The following is a 21197-nucleotide window of genomic DNA, read 5'->3' on the forward strand; positions in this document are numbered from 1 at the left end:
TTTGTTTTGTAATTTTACTGGAACGAATAGAGAGTCTCCACAACGGATTGAAGCGCGCCCGAGTGAAGACTGTGCGCGAGCCACAAACAAACACAGTATCCGCGCCAATGATCGCAGCGGCACTTTTATCACTTGATTTAAGCATAAGGATGTACCGTAGTGTGATGACGATCCGAGATCCCGCGAGATCCATGTGTTTGGCATATTGTCCTATCTTTTAAGTCATGCTACAGTAGTCTGAAGGAAAAAGTGCTTTATTTTTAATTTAAAATAATGGTGCTGATGATTTTTAGAGACCCCCACAGGTGTATGATTTTACTGATTTCATGGGAGCTCATCCTCTCTCTATGGGAGCTCAGCTCCCACTGGCTCCCACGTAATTCGAACCATGGTTGCCAGGGTGTTGCTATGATGTTGCTAGGGTGCAGTTACTCTATTGTTTTTTTGTTTTTGTTTTATCCCATTTTATCATCTGCCAGGCCGAAATCGAAAGTCTGTTTTTTTTTTTCTATTCTCATGCTAAAGTAGGTTTACCCCCAGTAATTCAAAATAGGTAATATCTATCTATCTATCTATCTATCTGTCTATCTGTCTGTCTGTCTGTCTGTCTGTATGTATGTATATATATATATATATATATATATATATATATATATATATATATGCCATTTATAATGGCAATCTTGCCATTTGTTAAATATTATTATAAAACAATGATATTAAATATTATATTAAAAATAATGTTTGTGTATATGGGCCATTCTACAGAATTGATCAGAGTAGGAAACATAATGAAAAAACATATTGAAAAATTTTTTTTTGTCTTTTTCCACAATTTGTATAACAGCCATGGCACACATTTCTAGTAATTGTGCAGTTAATTCTCATATTCAGAAAGTTTGGGAATATTTTTTCCTCTCCCCAAATTTGTCACTGCTAATAAATAATGTATTAACAAGGGTTATATTGACCTATTAAGATGTTGTTTACATCTACCTTGTAAATATATTTTGTGCTATTTTATTAAAAAGTTTCAAATCAATAATTACAATTTTAACAATATTTCAATTGTAATTTTTAAGATTTGTATTTTGAATCCAATCTCTCTTTGTAAAAGGCATAACGTTTATCATACTGATTTCAAAGTTAAGGATTCATTAGTTTGAATATACATTGAACCAAACACTATTATAATATCTTAGTTGATTATTAAATATACTTAATTTTTGACAAAACATCCCATGTTCCGGTCGTGGCATTTTCGGTAGTGACAGTAATGTTTAGGTAGAGATCACATTACAGAATTTACAGACATTACAGAATTTTAACTCGCATACTAAAACACTACTAAAACATACTAATATATACTAATGATTAACTGTGCATAACTGTGCTAAAATTAGTTTGTTTCCCCCAAATAAAGGATTATGTTTTCCTTTTTGTCACTACCAAAACAATGATGTCACAATCAAAATGTTTAGCTAGCACAGTTCTGAACAGACATAAAAACTACATTTTATGGAATAACAGTAACACCCAAAAAAGTTTGCTTAATTGCAGAAAAAAAGGTGTTTGGTAGTGACATTCCTTAAAGTTACACACAGATTTTCAGATTTTGAAGACATTTCCCTCAAAATGATGGCACCTTTCTACAATGAAAGAGAGGCTATGAGAGAGAGGGATACAGGAATATTTCCTGATCAGAAATGTAGTGGTGTAGTAGTTAAAATAAAATAAAAAAACACTGTTTTGGTAGTGACATGAAAACTCGGGACACATTTTTTTAACATAAAGTTTAAACATTTACAAAGAAAATATAAAATAAATATTATTTTTTTTACTTCACTTTTTTTTTTTTTTTTTTTTTAAAGATGTTTTTTTCAAAACAAGCATGGAAAAATTGCAAAAATTATTTCAATATCATTTTCATAGGTTGACATTTAGGGGTTAGGATTCGGGACAGCACCTCCCAATTGAAAGTACACAATAAATTATGATTTTATATATATATATATATATATTTATTTATTTATTTTTTCTCAGTGTAAAGTGTAAAATGTATTCCCATGCTAAAGCAGCTTTATAGGCAGTACTTATAAATAGGGATATTATATACATGTATTCGTATGTGTGGTTATCTTTAGCTAATGATTCTTCATATTTTCCTTCCACGAGGTGCTGGTAGTCTGTGAGGGGACATGTGTCCTGGAAGCTTGTTGAAGAGAAGTGAGGTACAGTATTCACAGTAACTCATGGTGGCCTGGATATCAGGTTCCTATTCATGGCAATCCAACCCCAATTCCTTCATCCATCTCGCTGTGTGACAAATCATGAGCTGCCTATACTACTGCTGAACAGCAAAAACACCTCACAAAACTGAAGGATTGAGAGTTGAGAGTTGCGTGTTAAATAACACATTTCATGACTGCAAAATTAAATCAATGACCAGTATGAAAACGTTTGTAATTTGTAAAGTTAAAGTAGGGGACTGACTTGGACTGACTGACCCTAGAATCCCTGGCAAAGCAATTTACATACATATCTGACCTTTTGACATTTACCTTGGTGACACTTTATATAACAGTTACTCAGCTGCAGTGACTGTGTGTACTGTCTGAATGTGAGTGGACTTCTAAGTTGCACTCTATTTTTACTGTAAGTTGTTACAGTACGTCCGATATGACCTGTTCTTGCTATGATCTGTTTTAGACAATATCTTTTGAAATTATTTTTGAAATCTTTTCTGATGCTGGTCAATCTGACCATAGCAGACTTCACACATAAAAAGGCTTAATAATTACAATTATTTTACTAATTTTGTCAGTCAGTTTATATGTGTCCAGTGTGAAATATGTTGTTAATTTAGCATGAACAGTAAAAAAAAAAAAAAAAAAAAAAAACTCAATAGCAGTTCATAGTAGTACAATAATTTGGACCCCAAAATGTATGTATGTATGCATGTATGTATTCATTCATTCATTCATTCATTCATTCGTCAATTGTATATGTATTTATAAATGTATGTTTTGAATCATTTAGTCAATAATTTATTAATTTATTCAACTTATTTATTCATTCATCATTTCAGTCATTTATGTATGTTTTCATTCATTCCTTCAATCATTCAAACATTTGTTTTTTTCAATATTTACTTATTTATTCATTCATTCATTCCATAATTTGTTTGTTTATTTGTTCATTTGTTTGTTTATTTATTTGAATTGTGTTTTAATCTTTTATTCCATTTATTTATTTATGTTTTGAATCATTTAGTCAATCATTTATTTATTTATTTATTCAACTTATTTATTTATTCATTAATTCAGTCGTTTATGTTTTAATTTGTTCATTCAAACATTCATTCAATCATTCAAACATTTATTTATTTGTTCATTCCATCATGTTTGTTTATTTATTAGATTGTTTTCTATTTATTTCTTTTCTATTTTGAATCATTTATTTAGTTTTGAATCATTTATGTATGTATTTATTTATTTATTTAAGCTTTTAACACGTTTACTTTACGCTTCTTCTCTTCTAGTCTAGTGTCACTAGTTTATGCCACATGGAACTGAGCTTTTGGGGCCAGTCGATTTCCCAATACTATTACAGTAAAGCGCAAACTACTTTTAAATGGCTTTGAGAACTATGTGAAGAGATATTATGATACATAATAGACAAAGTCTGTTTTATAAGTTATACATTTCTAAGTGAATTAAATGAATATTATATAACACCTCCTGCATTATCCCATTGATCTCCATGATCATTGGCCATGCCTGGGTCTGAGGGAACAATGGCTATGTTATGGGACATGGGCTCTGCAGTGCTCAGCGCCGCCCCTCCACTGGCCTCCCAGCCGCTGGCGTTTCATGGGCAGGCGTCAGGACTGCGGGTAAAGGCATGAGTCCTGCAGCTGTCAGCTGGCACACTCCGACCTCACAGAGAAATGACAGCTTTTGTCAATGCTAGACGCCTGCTGGGGATGAAAGCGCCTTTAATCACAAACTAAGATGGAAGAAGGATATCGAGGTGAAGCTGTTATTTCACCCAATCCAGATTGCAACAAAAAGTTTTGTTAGCTCTTTCTGGAGAACTATTCTGAGTGTTTTGTTGTGCTTTGTTAAAGCCCTTGTGAACCGGAAGTTGCAAACGACTTTTCTCCAGTGTTGTGACGTATTTCCAAGTGAAACGGAATATTGAATAGAGGGCGGGGTTTTACTTTAGCGCTCTTGCTCTCCATCTCTGCTCACAGCAGACTAACGGTTTGAGGCGAGTGGTTAAGCGTTTTCAACCCAAGCCGTCAAACTGACGTCATCAGAAAAGGAACGCCATTCCAGACCGGAAGTAACTTTTCAGATTTTGATTAAAGGTTACCACGGCAAACAATTTATTTCTGTGTATTAACTTGCACGGATTAATTGTTCACCACAAGACTAGTAAAATGCGTTAAAGCTAAGTAGGATTTTCTCCCATCTAGCGGTGAAATTGTTTATGACTACCAACTGAATATTACTTTCTAGCCCCTCCCATTCCGAGGGCGTTTTAACTCCTACGGTGGCCGTATTATTTCAAATCTGCCGGCAGTCGCGAGTAATCTCCCCCTCGCATTCGTCACGGTGCCACTGAGTGTAAAAACGCGAAAGGCGAAGCTTGAATTTCCAGGTATGTCCCTCTTTGGTTAATGCATTTTCAAGATGGAGGCGCAACATGGCTGCCGACATTCGAGCGACTCGATTTCTAAATGGCAGATTCTACGCTTACGAGAATACTTGATTAGTTGGTAGAAGTAATTACACATTAATGAGCACATATCATTTTGAAAGAACAAAGTGTTTTTTGCTAAGAATCAACTTAAAAAATTACACAGTGTAGCTTTAACAAAGTAAATATTGTCAATTTTGATTTCATGTCGACTTTAAAGGTACACTGTGTAACTTTTGGCCCTCTAGCGGTTAAAACTGAATGCATTTTGCGTAAGAAATGTTTTTTGGTTGTGCTTCGGCTCTGCGTGACCTTGCGGATGAATATGATTATCCTACTGCTCATAAAACATTCACGGCAAGGCTTAAGAGATATAATTATGTTCCTGTAGCTATGACCATTAATAGACATGGTACTTCCTTGAAAATAAATTCCAGAACAGCTCTACAACAACCATAATGAAACGACCCTTCACAATAGATAATGTTTTACAGTGAACTCTGTTAGAAAGCTACATATGGCAATTTATCTGTTGAATAAAATACCGTACTCACCTGTTGAGAAATAAAAACGCCATCTCCACTTCGCTTTAACAACATTTCAAATCCCTCCGTTCTCGCCATCTGCAAAAAAGCTAAGCCAATGTTGATTCTGGTTTTATTACACGCTCTGTTGCGTTCTCTTTGCCAACAGACACTTCTCTGTTCAGCAGTTTTGTTTTTGTTTTTTAAGCAGGTGATTTCCCTTGAGATCGAATCACTACTAATTTAATGTCACAAAGTTTTCTTGGAAAACCATAGACGTGGCTTTTGACTTTTTTGCCTGCATACTGTAAGAGAACTTAAAATTATGTTGAATTTTAACACAGAAGATCTGAAGCAAAACTTGAAGAATGAGGGCCCTATTTTAACAATCTAAGCGCATGGTCTAAAGCGCAGGGCGCAAGTGCACTTAGGGCAAGTCCGAATCCACTTTTGCTAGTTTAATGACTGGGAAAATGGTTGGCGCGCCCGGCGCTTGGTCTAAAAGGGTTGTCCTATTCTCTTAATGAGTAATGGGTGTGTTTTGGGCGTAACGTGCAATAAACCAATCAGAATCTCATCTCCCATTCCCTTTAAAAGCCAGTTGCGCTCGTGCCATGGCGGATTCGCTATTTACATGGCGGAATTAGCAAGCGGAAAGACTGAGCGCTTCTCCAGAGAGGACACGGATCTGCACGTGCGCGAGGTTAAAGCATAAGCAGACCATCTACGGGACAAGCCGGATTCCACCATATCCCATGGGCTATTTAAACAACGTGGCGCAGGACGTGAAAATGATGACTGCGTCAGGCTGAAACTAGCAAAAAACACTTGCGTCGCGCCTTGCGCTGCATCGCACCGGGTGCATGATAGGGCCCTGAGAATCTAAACTGTCATCCAATCTAGATTTTCTTAATTGCTCCAGATGGAAAAATCCCTCCTGAATATTCTAGCCCACATCACAGAGCTGTCTGCGACTCTCTGCATCGTGTTAATATTCTTAACCTGAGTTCATGTTACAGGGTGGGGGTTTGGGGTGTATCTGTGCTTCTTCCAAGAGCTGGATGCTGAGACAGGGCAATTACTGAAGCTAAAAATATGGCAGCATTTGTTTTAGTTAATGGCAAAGTTGCACCCAAGGCCAAACTCCTATGGCAAAAAGCAGATAGAGTTTCCCTGCTGACCATGCTGGATGCCTGGCATACTGGAGTGAGAAGATGGGGCGAGGGCGAGGGGGAGGGGGAGACCATTCAGAAGTGGGGACTCCCGTTACCCGCATTATGATAAAGTGACAATTTTGGGTGAGTTTATGTACACAACAACAATGTACTAAAAATGGAAAATCTTTTTCTTTTGCTTTTTTTTTTTGCATACAGACAACATTGTCAATGATTGGCATTCCCACGGATCTGCAAAATAACACTGCATTATTCATGCCGGCCAGTAGTTGGCAATGTCACTTTGTAAAGAAACACTACACGCGTATAGACTGAACACATAATATGTATGCGCATGTCATCACTATTTTCACAAATTCACGTTTTTTTTTGTTTACACGGAGACGATAACGGTTTCGTTTTCAAAAACTTGCACTTTGAAACCAGCTTTCAAAAGTTTGCGTTTTCAGGCCACCAAAACGCTGCTGTCGTGTAAATGAATGGCCAAAATGCATAAGTTTTTTTTTTTTTCATTTTTAGTTAAAAACGGTATCGTATAAACGGCTACTAAGAGTTAAAAGTGTTTTCAGTGGGATTCAGTATTGATCATCCAATAGAAAACATTAATAATTTAACATGTACAGTAAGAATCTCAGAATCTCAGCCCATCAAGAACACATTTCACAACAAAATATATATTTACAAAATGATACAAAATTATATTTATAATTGCATTTAATTATAAAATTTCATTTATTTTGTGCAATTTATAATGCAACAATATTTGTATTATCATAATATACAGTACAGATATACAGCACATAATATAAAAGTTACAGAATACAGTGCATAAACAGTACAATATACGGTATACAATACTGTTCAAATATTTGGGGTCGGTACAATTTTTAAATGTTTTTGAAAGAAGTCTCTTATGCTCTCCAAGGCTGAATTTATTTTTTTATCAAAAATAAAGTTAAACATTAATATTGTGAAATATTATTACCATTTGAAATAACTGTTTTCTAAATAATATTACAGTAAGGAGAATTATTATTGAGGAAAATTGGAATTAAAAACACATTACAATAAAATGCATTAAAATGCAATGTAAAATGCAGAACTTTGAAATGGGAAATGCTAAACAAACTAATAGTAAGTGTAATGCTGCAGTTTGAGTAGAAAAAAAGTAGATATTTCTGACAAGTCACCAGTTTATAGTGTCAGAAAATGATTTTCTGTAATTCACCAAATTTGGGTGTTAGTCACTATGAAATCAAAATTGACAAGCTTTTTTTATTTTTTTTATTACAATTTGTATTGTTTATTGTAAATGATGTATACATGCAGGCCTACATCAATGCATGTGCTCTTTTAATTTGTAATCCAAATCACTTCCCCTCCCTCTTCATCTCATCTCTTCTCTTCTCTGATGACGTGTTTACTGGCACGAGGGCGGGGCAACCTGTCACTCACCTGAGATCCACCAATAGCAAACCACAAACATCCAATCAATTCCCAATAGACAAAATCAAGCCGTTTCACTCAGATATACATCACAACAGGGAAAAAAAGACTTACTTACGTATCTCAAACTTACGTTTCATACCGATTTTAAGGTAACTGCTGGTCCAGGATTGTGCTCTAAGGTATTAATGAAGTGTGTCCATACATTGATTTGCACACACACACACACACTAGCGTATTTGAGAAGTGTGCCACCAATACAGACCCATTATCCCAAACACATGGTGTGCTCGGTGCCTTATTTACTGATCCCACCAGGCATTGCATCAGCACACGCCACTATCCTGTTTCTCAAAAGTTGAAATATTCATCGCAACATCTGTTTAATTAAAGCCCTGGACATAATCTCCCATGCCAAAGTTTGCAGATTTAGAGCTCCGCCACAAGTTATGCATTTGCATCCCCCTCCTCTTGCTCTCTCTCTCTCTCGTTTTTTCTTGAATAGGCGTTCTTATCTAACAGTTGTTTTATTATTTATCCTCCTGGCATTAGGCTAACAGTTGCTGTTGGGCCCTCTGCTCCCCCCGGGCCCGTGTCGACACCTGCAGCTGTCATTTCTGCGGTCCCCACGGCTACCGCGGCCCTCGCGCTGGCACGCTCCACCCCACACCCCTCCACCGATGGGCCCCTATCTGAAGAGCCCCGACCCGCCGCTACAGAAGGTCAAACATTCACCCATACTTACATGAGCTGCCTGACACAATGAATGACATTCACACTTAACTTGAAGAAAGCCACTTTTCTAATGCATAAAAAGTAATTCACTTCATGTCGATGGAAAATATACCTCATTGCAGTGTATTGTATTTGACCTTTTTACATATATTTTATAGATTTACTATTTACAATTAACACACGGATACACACACATGCTAGATATATACTAAATATATTCTTTATTAAGAAAATAATATTTTTATTCAGCAAGGGCACATTAAATTGATCAAAATTTGAGATCAAATACATTTTTAATGTTACAAAAGATTTCTATTTCAAGTAAATGCTGTTCTTTTGAACTCTCTATTCATCAAAGAATCCTGAAAAAAATATTTCCACAAAAAACATGAAGCAACACAACTGTTTTCAACATAAAAAAAAAAAAAAAAAAAAAAAAATATATATATATATATATATATATATATATATATATATATATATAATATAATGTTTTGCATCATATATAGCAGTGCAAAAATAGGTCTTTTAGATCTTTCTTTTTTTACTTGTATTCATTATATTTAACACACTATGCACTTATACACTATTTTGACGCACTGCACACTATGCACTTATACACTATTTTGATGCACTATACACTATGCACTTATACACTATGTGCTTAGGCACTTATGTACTCATTCATGTATAGTGTATGAATTTTATAAAATTATTTTGTCATTCATTGTCAGAGTCTGATAGCCCCGCCCCCTCTGCTACATAATTAAAGCTGCAACAGAGTACATGAAGTGTCTAACATTCCACATTTAATTTTTTTTGCTTAATTAAGTGCATTATCCAGGTATTTAAAGTGCACTTTTTCTATTTGAAATTTTCAGTGCAAACACACTATAGTGCATTAGTATCTGAAGACTGTGACTTTCCCTGAATTTTGAATAAACTGAATTAATATAATAATTTTAAAATGTATTCTCATACTTTATATGGAATGATTTAGTTAATTATACAGTATATGACTCATTTGCATTTATATGTACATGCAGTATGTGTAACTTGGACATCTAGAATTTTTTTGTATTGACATACTGTAGCTAAAGCTATGTATTCAGTCATAGCCATTTTGGTTTCCACAAAGCACTATGAATGACTTGAGCACTTTCTGAAGAACATTTGTGGATTAAAGGCTAACTCTCTCTTGGACTGGAGTCTCGTACATCCGCAGGTATAGGGCTCTTGTTTCTGCAGCTGCCACTGGGCCTGAATTCCCCGGTGGAAATCCTTTGCTAGGAAATGTTTGGTTTTTCTGCACTGCTGTGTCTCCATCTGATCTCTAATGACCTGTCAGCTGAGGTCAAAGGCAATGTATTTGACCAGAACAGATCACAAAGGATGTGATAATTCTCTAATATATAATAATAAAATAATTATGTAATAAATCAACATTTGTAATGCCTTGTAATCCCTGTTGCATAATGCTGATTAAATGGGAAGCTTTATAATAAAGTTAAATTGCATTTTGTTTGTTAATACAGCAAATAGGCCTATATATACACTGTAAATGATTATGTAGCTACATTTTGTACAAGAAACCAGATAAGCACATTTAGCAAGCTATGGCAAGGTTAGGTATGATCATCTCCAAACCAGAAAGTGTCTCCTGAAACCACAATTGTGGACGTCAAATACACTTTTAAGTAAGCTTCATGTGTGGGCACTAATAAAGCTTTTTAAGTGTCAGTCAGGCACCGTCACTTACCATAAACATAAAACATCCAGTAAAATCTACCACTTGCCCTGATCTGGCCCTACAAATAGACAACAATGCCTACTCACAGATGTTTTTCTACGCATTTAGGATTAACACATATTCTACACTATTCTACCAACTCAATGTGGAGTAGCCTATACACAAGTTTCATTTATCTTCTTGCAATGCTAATGCTAATGCTAATACAGAGCTTCTCAAAACAGGGAATTAATTTCATGCAGTCACTAGAAAGTCTTTCCAATCCTAAAAAACAATCACGATAATCATTGAAATGTGATAAAAGGTCTAGATTTTACCCAGCTAACAGGTAATGTTCTCAGAACTTTGGCTTATGCTATGGCAAGGTTCTCTCAAAGCTTCTCTTATGAGCAAACATTCTTCCAGTAACATTAATAGAACATGCATTCAGAGTTATCTGGTTTAATGTTCTCAAAATGTTAGCAAAATTTGATTAACAAATTGATTTTTATTTGATACATCGCTCATGAAACTTTTTTTTTTTTTTTTTTTTTTCTGAAACATTTTAGTTGGACGTTCGTCTAAATTTTTTTTAAATGTTACTAATTGATTTAGAACATTCAGAGAACATTTAAAAGTAATGTTCCCATAATGTTTGAAAAATGATAACATGGAATGTTCCCTTAACGTTTGCATAACAATTTATTTAAAAAATGTTTAAAAAGATGATGTTTTGAATGTTCAGAAATACTGTTTTCATCATCATAACTCAAATGGGAACGTTAGCAAAACGTCCGGTTTTTTTATTATGATAGTTCACTTCTATTAAATATAAGTATCTTTGCAACTACATGTCAACAATCTCTCATTAATTTGTAACTACATGCAAACTAACTCTTAGAGTATTAGACTGTTAGTTTAGGGTTAACGTTAGGGTTAGTAGAATATTTAAAGTGGACTATCAGAAAAAAAAATTAACCAAATGTTCTTATAGAATATATGTTTGTTAGCGGAATGTTCACTTATCAGAATATTTGACCAAACATTGTAAACAAAGACCTAGTGGCCTTGAATTCATAACTCAAACCAAAAGTACGTCTTACTCATCAGGCCACATGGGATTTTATGGTCATACTTGAGGTAAGAACACAGACCACAAAACACATGGAGACAATCTCCTGCTCTCTGACAAATTGACCTTTACATTTTTACAATAGGTAGAAACCGAATTCTTCCATTCTTACAAAGATCCAGAAACGTAACCTCAATGACCGTGCAGAAGCAATGACATGGTGTTCTGGGATTTTTGTTCACTGAGTTGTGCAGTTTGTACTAGATGATGAAAACAGGTTCAGTAGAAACTACTTTCAATCACATTGTCACATCCGGTTATTTTTTGTTTTATTATGAAATTGTCATGTGATTCCCTGTTACCCACTTGTGATCTTGTCACACCAGAGTCTGGCATTGCGGGCTTTACATGATGAGGCTCTGGCGTGGCGGGCGTTACATGACGAGGCTCTGGCGTGGCGGGCGTTACATGGCGTGGCGGGCGTTACATGACGAGGCTCTGGCGTGGCGGGCGTTACATGACGAGGCTCTGGCGTGGCGGGCGTTACATGACGAGGCTCTGGCGTGGCGGGCGTTACATGACGAGGCTCTGGCGTGGCGGGCGTTACATGACGAGGCGGACGTTACATGACGAGGCTCTGGCGTGGCGGGCGTTACATGACGAGGCTCTGGCGTGGCGGGCGTTACATGACGAGGCGGACGTTACATGACGAGGCTCTGGCGTGGCGGGCGTTACATGACGAGGATCTGGCGTGGCGGGCGTTACATGACGAGGCTCTGGCGTGGCGGGCGTTACATTACGAGGCTCTGGCGTGGATGAGGATCTGGCGTGGCGGGCGTTACATGACGAGGCTCTGGCGTGGCGGGTGTTACATGATGAGGATCTGGCGTGGCGAGAGTTACATGATGAGGATCTGGCGTGGCGGGTGTTACATGATGAGGATCTGGCGTGGCGGGCGTTACATGACGAGGCTCTGGCGTGGCGGGCGTTACATGATGAGGATCTGGCGTGGCGGGCGTTACATTACAAGGCTCTGGCATGGCGGGCGTAACATGACAAGGCTCTGGCATAGCGGGCATGACGTGATGAGGCGTCAGTGTCGTAACGAGGCTCTGGCGTGGCGGGCATGATGTGATGAGGCTCTGGCGTGGCGGGCATGATGTGATGAGGCTCTGGCGTGGTGGCAGTGACGTAACGAGGCTCTGTCATGGAAGGCGTTACATGACGGGGCTCTTGCGTAGCGGGCATGACTTAATGAGGCGGCCGTGGTGTGATGAGACTCTGGCATGGCGGCCGTGAAATGACAAGGAACTGATAACAAGATAACAACACAATGATCTAATGAGTAGATGACACATAAACAAAAAGAAGACACATGTCACCATGTAACGCCCGGTGGTATCAGCGCTTCCAAGTCCAGTGGTCTCAAGTCTTGTCATCCATGATTATGAACTCACTGTACCCCTTCCCATGTCACAGCCAAGGAGGCCATACAAGAACTCACAGTGCCTATGAATTTGTTGTCCCCCATGCCAGGCCACGGAGGCTGTCTGTGCGCACTCTGTCACAGCCAGGAAGGCCGCCCAGGTCTATGCTATGCCAAAGTAGCTGGAGCAACTTTTCTCTATTTATGGATATGATGAGACACACACGGGTGAGTGATGTATGTAAAATTTCCAATTTCCAGTGAAAACCATCTTGCTAGGTCTAAAATATACACACCATTATTAGGCTTACCATAGTGGATCAGGGTAAGACAAAAAAAGGACTGATGATGTATTGACTACATGATATGATATATGATATAATACATGATGTATATAATAATGATGCATAGCCAGCTATGGGCCATATGGTCTATTTTGTGGTGCTTTTTTGTACTATTGCATTCTATATGATTTCATTATGTAAATAAATAAGCAGCATGAACATTATTCAAAACATATTATCTTTTATTCTCCACAGAAGAAAACAATCCAGATGGGACCAATATGAAGATGAGTAAATGATGACAAAATGGGAACTATTTCATTTTTGGGTGAACTATTTCTTGAACATGTTAACTCTGGCAGCTAAACTAGAAACACCGGTGTCTCATAGATTCAATTTGAAACTGAGCATCGGAGGCAAGGTGGAATCATAGTGAAACTTTGGCATTCACCTGCTGCAGCTGTTAGTAAAGAACCAGGCAGCATTCATCACACTAACTCATGGCTCAACATCAGTTGAGAGAGAATAACTAGTAAACGACCTCACGAGTGCCACGGCACGCAGATTTCAAGTGCAACATGTGCATACAAAAGTCTTTCAGTGCTGCAGAAATCCCTCCGCTCTGCTGCGAGGGCTTGAGTTACCCGCACAATTTTCAAGGGGGTTTAATGTCTTCCTGTGGAAATCAATATATTCTCTGTGTTAAAATGATTCAAGTCCATAATAGAAGCAGAGAGAATGTTGAGCCCCATGCCACTGCTGAAAGGCCGTACTTCAAAGTGCTCATCCAAACACGAAACATGGAAGTTAACACTGTTTTGACATGGGCTGGAGGGATGAACACAATCTTCCTCATTTAAAGAGTTAACCTCAAAATGAAAGTTATATAGTAATTTGCTCACACTCATGTTGCTCCATACTTAAACGATTTTTATTTTGAAGAATCTTTATGCAGCTGCACAACATCATACAAAATCAGTTTTTAGTTACTGTGTCTGTCATGCAGGGCCGGGTGAAGCGCTGGGCAAACTGGGCAATTTCCCAGGGCGCCAGACACTAAAGGGCACCGCACCATGATGAGCACAATCATTGAATAATCGATGGATGGCTTTGCTAAGAGCAGGGAATTTGATTTTCATACTCTGAGCAGTGGTAACGGATAATCACAATGAGATGTTCAAAATGGAAATGTTTGGAAAGCTGTTCCAAATGAACAAACTTTTTCCCGAAAGGGAAATCTTAAACCTAACCTTAGTCTAGCTAGTTCTAGTGCAGCAGAGACTAAAGAGCAGAGGGGTGGAAAGACGAAGGCCGACGACGAGGATGGTAAGACGCCGGTAACTGTGGCATCAGGAGAGAGGAGTTTTTCGCGTCTCAATCTTGTGAAGAACTATCTGTGATCGACAAAGTCACAAGATCGTTTAAATGGATTGGCCGAATTTTTCAACTGAGCACCAAATCTGTCGCAAATTGGATTACTCCAAGATAATTAAAAAGTTAGCATCAGCCAAAGCAAGATAGGTCCTCTTTTAAATGGTGAGTCAACTGTTAATTCATTACACCTGTCTTAAGTCAATGGTAGGGGTCAATATGTGATAAATCAGCATTTTTTTCTCTTGAATTTGAACGTAGGAGGTGGCATATTCCTATTTTGGCCAGAGCGCTGGATTGTCTTTCAAGGATTGGATTGCCCTGCTGTCAAGCATCAAAAATAATAAAATAAAATGAATAAAAATTCATCTTGTGCAACATATGATAGATTTATGTGAGTAATGTTTTTTTTTTTTATGTTTTTTTTTTATTAAATATAATATAACAACTATATGAGGGTGAGTAAATATATGAAATTATTTTAAAGAACATTAAAAGTATGTTGATCTCGGTGAGACGTCATTCTTACTTTGTATATTCTAAATGTATTATTTGGGACTCTAAATAAACCCAGCGTATAAATGTCAGTAAACTGACCAACAAAAACGATAGTTACATGTTTTGTTCATCATGATAATCTTCACAAATGAACACTACTTTTATGAATTTGAATGCCAAAATTTTAGGCATGTAACCAAAAACCCATTTAAGAAAAAGCAATTGACTTCCAGATGATGGAACCAGAAGTACAAACATGCTAACTCGTTTCTGTGTTTTAGAAATAATGCAACTCACTTCCTGTCATTTCAGTTTAACTTCCTGTGGGATGCAGCCAATCCATATTCCATCTCATGATTTGAAAAGGGACCCAGTGCTATGACATTTCATATGACATTTGAAAATAAAACTCCTGCAGATAAAAAGATAATAATGTGAGAAAAGACACAATTATGCAATTTCCTGTAACAGAACCACTCATTATACACAAATAACATTCTTTGTTATATAAATGTGCTTTCAAACAATGGGCCAATTAGCCTGTCGAAAACTCTGGTTCTCTCCTTAATGGTCAGTCCGTGACTCATGGTCGACTTCTAAGTCCACGTCAAAAGAAAGTACCGTGGTACGTGAGGACTTTTGATTGTGTAGGGTTAATATGACCCAAGGGGGAGCTTGAACCCCCTGCATCCACTCCACACACACTGTACCAGCCTAATCCTCCCAAAGCAAACGGATTAAGTATAATTTGCACCACAGCTGTCCGTCCTGGAAGAATCAAGAAATTGTGCTGCACATGTTCAGCTGCAAGAACAAATGTCACGGAGCAAGCGAAAAAACAAGATGCCTCCATGAAAAAAGCAAGACGAAGAGAAAATCCCCCGCAGAGTGTACAGCCGAGTGTGCGTCCGTCCGTCTGAACACGTGTAAGTGTGGGTCATGGTCTTAAATTCGGGGGGTGTTCCTGGCGGATGCAAGCACGCATCGTCCGGCTTGATGCATTAACTGTGAAGGATTATTGAGGAGTGTGAGGGGTCGGAGGGTTGTGGCGTCTGCTGAGTGGGTTCGCGATTTCGCGCATAGAAGTTGTGTCGATCTCTCATGAGACGTATGATTAAACAGCTTTCATAATTATGGCCTTAGTCAAAGACAGCTCACTTCTGTGCCAGAGGTTGAGGCCATCTAATGCATGGCTGCTGGCACACACATGGCTGAAGCATGCATCATGGGAAATCTGCCACCCATGTATGCCCTATATGCAATAAAACGATTCAAATTATTTCCTTATGTGAAGCATAACATTTATATATGAATAATTTAATAGATAAATGGGTTGCTCCTATTTTTGTCCTAGCTATTCATTTATTTATTAATACAGTGAGGAAAATAAGTATTTGAACACCCTGCTATTTTGCAAGTTCTCCCACTTGGAAATCATGGAGGGGTCTGAAATTGTCATCGTAGGTGCATGTCCACTGTGAGAGACATAATCTAAAAAAAAAAAAATCCAGAAATCACAATATATGATTTTTTAACTATTTATTTGTATGATACAGCTGCAAATAAGTATTTGAACACCTGTCTATCAGCTAGAATTCTGACCCTCAAAGACCTGTTAGTCTGCCTTTAAAATGTCCACCTCCACTCCATTTATTATCCTAAATTAGATGCACCTTTTTGAGGTCGTTAGCTGCATAAAGACACCTGTCCACCTCATACAATCAGTAAGAATCCAACTACTAACATGGCCAAGACCAAAGAGCTGTCCAAAGACACTAGAGACAAAATTGTACACCTCCACAAGGCTGGAAAGGGCTACAGGGAAATTGCCAAGCAGCTTGGTGAAAAAAGGTCCACTGTTGGAGCAATCATTAGAAAATGGAAGAAGCTAAACATGACTGTCAATCTCCCTCGGACTGGGGCTCCATGCAAGATCTCACCTCGTGGGGTCTCAATGATCCTAAGAAAGGTGAGAAATCAGCCCAGAACTACACGGGAGGAGCTGGTCAATGACCTGAAAAGAGCTGGGACCACCGTTTCCAAGGTTACTGTTGGTAATACACTAAGACGTCATGGTTTGAAATCATGCATGGCACGGAAGGTTCCCCTGCTTAAACCAGCACATGTCAAGGCCCGTCTTAAGTTTGCCAATGACCATTTGGATGATCCAGAGGAGTCATGGGAGAAAGTCATGTGGTCAGATGAGACCAAAAAAGAACTTTTTGGTCATAATTCCACTAAACGTGTTTGGAGGAAGAAGAATGATGAGTACCATCCCAAGAACACCATCCCTACTGTGAGGCATGGGGGTGGTAGCATCATGCTTTGGGGGTGTTTTTCTGCACATGGGACAGGGCGACTGCACTGTATTAAGGAGAGGATGACCGGGGCCATGTATTGCGAGATTTTGGGGAACAACCTCCTTCCCTCAGTTAGAGCATTGAAGATGAGTCGAGGCTGGGTCTTCCAACATAACAATGACCTGAAGCACACAGCTAGGATAACCAAGGAGTGGCTCTGTAAGAAGCATATCAAGGTTCTGGCGTGGCCTAGCCAGTCTCCAGACCTAAACCCAATAGAGAATCTTTGGAGGGAGCTCAAACTCCGTGTTTCTCAGCGACAGCCCAGAAACCTGACTGATCTAGAGAAGATCTGTGTGGAGGAGTGGGCCAAAATCCCTCCTGCAGTGTGTGCAATCCTGGTGAAAAACTACAGGAAACGTTTGACCTCTGTAATTGCAAACAAAGGCTACTGTACCAAATATTAACATTGATTTTCTCAGGTGTTCAAATACTTATTTGCAGCTGTATCATACAAATAAATATTTAAAAAATCATACATTGTGATTTCTGGATTTTCTTTTTTAGATTATGTCTCTCACAGTGGGCATGCACCTACGATGACAATTTCAGACCCCTCCATGATTTCTAAGTGGGAGAACTTGCAAAATAGCAGGGTGTTCAAATACTTATTTTCTTCACTGTAGCTAGGACAAACTTGTGATGTATCAATGCACAAAGACAAAGGTTTAGAGTTTCAAACAAAGTTTAATAGTATCCACAATTCACAATTCCAGGAGAGGCAACACAAGTCAAACATAGACGACACCAGACAACTCAAAAGTGAAAACACTAGAACTTACATACACAGGGTGTACACAGAACTTACATACACATACACCAGTAATAAGGAGAACACAACATAGAACCATTGGGTGAAGCGGTCATAGCCGTGTTTTATCGTTTTATCAGAATCAAGGATTGGAACTAACCGTTTTATAAATATTATATATATATAGAAGAATGTAGAACACATTAAGAGAGGCTAGAGCTCCATCTACCAGGCACCTCTATGCCTCGAAGTGGGCAGTGTTCATGAACTGGTGCACTGCTCGTGGTGTAGAACCAGCTGCATGTGAGTTGCATTTAGTACTCTCTTTCCTACAGGAGCTGCTGGACGCGGGCAGGACCCCCTCCACGCTCGAAGTATATGTGGCAGCCATTGCATTGCATTGCTCCCATGGCTGGTCAATCATTGGGAAAAAGCGATCTCATTATTCGCTTCCTAAAAGGGGCCAGAAGGCTGAAGCCGCCTCCGAGGAAGATGAAGACTCGGGGCCTGCTCTGCCCAGTCAAGTCTCTCAGAGTCTATTTGGAGCGCTCTGCAGTGTTCACACAATCAGTGCAGCTCTTTGTATGCTTTGGCGGCCGCACCAAAGGTCGGACAGTCACTAAGCAGAGGCTATCGAGATGGATATTGGATGCTATCTCTCTAGCTTACACCTCTGTGGGCCTTCAGTGCCCCAATAGGCGTGAGAGCTCATTCTACCAGAGGCATGGCCTCTTCGTGGGCCTGGTTTAGTGGTATACCAATAGAGGACATCTGTGTGGTGGCAAGTTGGTCTCACCGTCCACTTTTGTTAGATACTATAACCTCCAAGTCCCCACTTTACAAGCACGGATACTCTCTGTTTAAGGTTTTTCGGGCTTAGGCCTTAAAAAGCTCTGGAAGCATTTTTCCTATGTCAGGTTCCGGTCGCCTGTAACCTACAGGGACAAGCTTGTGTTTATGTTTATTCCTTCTATCTAGTTCACAGCTTCTATCCTATGCTATTGACTTTGCAGCTGCACTGCGTTTTAAAATAAAGGCTTCAATATTCTTGAGAAAAGGAGTTTTTCCATAGCGTCTAGCTAGACGCAACACTCGTTCCCTATTCTCAGGGAACCGAGGTCACGTTAGTAATCGAATACGTTATCCTGTTCAAATAATTTAGAATAAAAATTTAAAAAAAACATTAAATTAGGAAAAAATTTGCAAAATACAGTACTGTAGGATAATTTTCCACAGTGATCCCAAACATTTGGACCTCACTGTATGTTTCCTTTGTTCTTGCTCTTTACCAGTCGGGCAGCTGCAGCAGGAGTGTGGTCATTGCCCAGATCTACTGCTGGGTTCATTCCCTCTTTAGTGCGGCTCTAATACTGAATTTATCTGCCTGGCCCGAGCACAGAGCACTAGAAAGCAGCAGGCTTGCACACCGTGAAGATCTAGACCCTCTGGCATTTTATGGTTGGCAAAAAGCATGGAGACGTAGGTATGGCGCTTGGCGCTGGGCCAAATCCTACAGCGCTGTCAGGCAGCATTACTTTATCACTGACTATGAGAGAATTACTGATCATTTGGGCATAAATTCAGCATTTGAAAATGCTCAGACTGACTGTAGACTTCATATTGCAACTGACTAGATGTACTAGACACACATCAGACAGGAAGATTATGTTGCCTGCTTATGGCATTTCCCCGTGAATGCCAGAAATGGCTTTGGTCTCAGTGGGCATTATCAGCTTCTGAGACAGACATATGCCAGTCAACAACAGGACACAACACCATGCCAGGCGTGTGTCTGGAGAGTAGATGACCTTTGACCTTTCATGCATTCATATGCTTGATATAACAAGCTTTTTAAAATATAAAACAGTTGGGTGGTTGTAAGGTGAGAGAATAATTACACTAATTGTTTCAAAGGATTAAATTTCAATAAAGTTCATATAAAAAAATAGATTTTTTTCTGAAATTTCATTAGAAATTGTAGCAAATTTGGCTGTAGCATCCATACATTTTCATATGTTTGTGTTGACACTGATATATATATAGATCATTTGCATGTTGACAGCATCTTAATTTATTAAATATGTTCAATGTCATCACTTGGATGTTACATTTATCAAAAGTAAAGTCATTAAGTCATTATTTCTGTTCTATGAATCTTTCTATTTAAAGAAACCTGAACAAAATGTATCATGTTTTTCACAAAGATATTGTCAGGTTTGGCATAGACGAAGCAGACAGAATGGTAAGTTAAATGCTTTAATTTGCAGAATGGATCCACAACGACGAGCACACAGGTAAATCCACCGGATCTAGGAAGGTCAGTCATGAAGTCCTCTCCGATGTGTGACCAAGGGCATCTGGGTATAGGTAGTGGCACAAGTTTACCCTCAGGTAGTTTCCTGGGAGTGTTGGTGATGGCGCAGACTGAGCAGCCACGGACGAACCTGGAGACGTCGGAGATGGACGGCCACCAGTACCGCTGACTGAGGAGCGAGAGGGTACGCTTGCTACCTGGATGTCCAGAGCCCGGAACTGTGTGAGCAGAGTCCAGAAGGGGAGTACGAAGATGTTGAGGTACGGAAGTACGCCCTTCTGGACCTCCCGGCGGAGCAGGATGGCGAGAATTTTCCTGAGAGATTTGCTGGTCGATGTCCCAGAGAATGGGACTGAGGATTAAGGCTGGAGGGAGGATGGCTTCAGTACTGAGGTCCTCTGAAGATGAATGATGGAGTCTGGAAAGAGCGTCTGCCTTGCAATTCTTACTTCCTGGACGGTAAGTAACAACGAAGTTGAATCCAGTGAAGAAGAGTGCCCAGCGGGCCTGGCGAGGATTCAATCTTCTTGCCTCACGAAGATATTCCAAGTTGCGATGATCTGTAATTACTTTGAACTGGTGATTTGCTCCCTCCAGCCAATGTCTCCATTCTTCTAAAGCCAGTTTTATGGCTAGCAGTTCCCGGTTGCCGATGTCGTAGTTTTGCCCTGCCGGGGACAGCTTTTTGGAAAAGAAGGCACATGGATGGAGTCTGGGAGGCTCACCCTGCCGCTGTGACAGCACCGCTCCAACCCCAGTAGAAGATGCATCGACCTCAACGATGAAAGGAAGTTCTGGATTGGGATGG

This window comes from Abramis brama (assembly GCF_963993115.1).
Source record: "Abramis brama genome assembly, chromosome: 20".
Lineage (NCBI taxonomy): Eukaryota > Metazoa > Chordata > Actinopteri > Cypriniformes > Leuciscidae > Abramis > Abramis brama.